The 2,242-nt window shown below is 40.1% G+C and overlaps 1 pseudogene; it reads left to right on the top strand.

The window, feature by feature from the left end:
- The first annotated feature begins 859 nt into the window (after window positions 1-859).
- On the top strand, window positions 860-1,201 carry LOC140597827 (pleiotrophin pseudogene; annotated as a pseudogene).
- Window positions 1,202-2,242: the final 1,041 nt, after the last annotated feature.

The raw sequence follows: 2,242 nt of genomic DNA, 5'->3' as shown, positions 1-2,242 counted from the left end.
GTTTTGATCAGGAATGGATGCTGTATTTTGTCAAATGCTTTCTCTGCATCTAATGAGAGGATCATATGGTTCTTGTTTTTTCTCTTGTTGATATGATCTGTCCCGTTGATTGTTTTGTGAGTGTTGAACCAGCCTTGCATCCCGGGGATAAATCCCACTTGGTCATGGTGAATAATTTTACTGTACTGTTGGATCCTATTGGCTAGTATCTTGTTGAGAATTTTTGCATCTGTGTTCATCAGAGATACTGGTCTACAATTCTATTTTTTTAAAGATTTTATTTATTTATTTATTCGAGAGAGAGAGAGACAGAGACAGAGACAGAGACAGAGACAGAGACAGAGAGGCAAAGACATAGGCAGAGGGAGAAGCAGGCTCCATGCAGGAGCCCGATGCGGGACTCGATCCAGGGACTCCAGGAGCATGCCCTGGGCCGAAGGCAGGCGCTAAACTGGTGAGCCACCCAGGGATCCCCCGGTCCTATAATTCTCCTTTTTGGTGGGGTTGTCTGACTTTGGAATTTAGGTGATGCTGGCCTCATAAAACAAGTTTGGACGTATTCTGTCCCTTTTTATCCTTCAGAACAGTGTTAGTAGAATAGGTATTATTTCTTCTTTAAAAGTTTGATAGAATTCCCCTGGAAAGCCATCTGGCCCTGGACTTTTGTGTCTTGGGTGGTTTTTGATGACTGCTTCAATTTCCTCCCTGGTTATTGGCCTGTTCAGGTTTTCTATTTCTTCCTATTCACAGTTTGGGTAATTTGTGGTTTTTCAGAAATGCATCCATTTCTTCTAGATTGCCTAGAAAAAAAAAAAAAGTGAAGAAGTCTGACTGTGGAGAATGGCAGTGGAGTGTGTGCATGCCCACCAGTGGGGATTGTGGCCTGGGCACTCGGGAGGGCACCCGGACTGGAGCTGAGTGTAAGCAAACCATGAAGACCCAGAGATGTAAGATCCCCTGCAACTGGAAAAAACAATTTGGAGCGGAGTGCAAATACCAGTTCCAGGCCTGGGGAGAATGTGACCTGAATACGGCCTTGAAGACCAGAACCGGAAGTCTGAAGCGAGCCCTCCACAATGCCGACTGCCAGAAGACAGTCACCATCTCCAAGCCTTGTGGCAAACTGACTAAGCCCAAACCTCAAGCAGAATCCAAGAAGAAGAAAAAGGAAGGCAAGAAACAAGAGAAGATGCTGGACTAATAGACACCACCTTCTGATGGAACGTGAGAAGGACATCAGCAAGCAGGATCAGTTAACTATTGCATTTATACCTATGTAGGCTTTTTATTCAAAAATTATCTATAGCTTAAGTACACAATAGGCAGAAACAAAAAGAACAGAAAAATTTTGTAGTAGCATTTTTTTTTAATGTATACCATAGGACCACTAGGCACTTATAATAAAGGACTGTAATCCTATTTAGAAAGTTGACTTACAGGGATCCCTGGGTGGCGCAGCGGTTTGGCGCCTGCCTTTGGCCCAGGGCGCGATCCTGGAGACCGGGGATCGAGTCCCACATCAGGCTCCCGGTGCATGGAGCCTGCTTCTCCCTCTGCCTATGTCTTTGCCTCTCTGTCTCTCTCTGTGACTATCATAAATAAATAAAAAATTTAAAAAAATTTTTTAAAAAAAGAAAGTTGACTTATAGTACATGCTAGAACATTGAGGTAAGTTTTTTGAAGTTATGTGATATTTTACATTAAAAATCGTTTTTTTTACATGTTTTTCTTTTGGCAGCAATTTACGTGTTATGTAAACTATTCTTGTTAGATAATTTTTTCACCTAGACTTTTTTCCCCATTGAGAAAAATATATACTAAACAAAGCAGCAATAAAATATAATCACCCTAAAATAAAAATTATTGGTGTATAGCTGCTCATAACATGTTTTTAAAATCATTTGTATTTCATTAGTATTGGTTGTGATCTCTCCTCTTTCATTCACGATTTTATTAATTTGAGTCTTTTCTCTTTTGTTTTTAATAAGGCTGGCTAATGGTTTATCTATCTTATTAATTCTTTCAAAGAACCAACTCCTGGTTTTGTTGATCTGTTCCACACGTCTTTTGGTCTCTATTTCATTGAGTTCTGCTTGAATCTTTATTATCTCTCTTCTTCTGGATAGGTTTTATTTTCTAGGTGTAGATTTTATTTGCTGTTCTTTCTCTAGTTCCTTTAGGTGTGAGGTTAGCTTTTGTATTTGAGTCTTTTCCAATTTTTTGAGGGATGCTTGTATTGCGA

Source organism: Vulpes vulpes, chromosome 1, assembly GCF_048418805.1.
Source record: "Vulpes vulpes isolate BD-2025 chromosome 1, VulVul3, whole genome shotgun sequence".
NCBI lineage: Eukaryota > Metazoa > Chordata > Mammalia > Carnivora > Canidae > Vulpes > Vulpes vulpes.
Note: the sequence above shows the minus strand (reverse complement) of the source record. Positions and strands in the feature narration are given on the sequence as shown.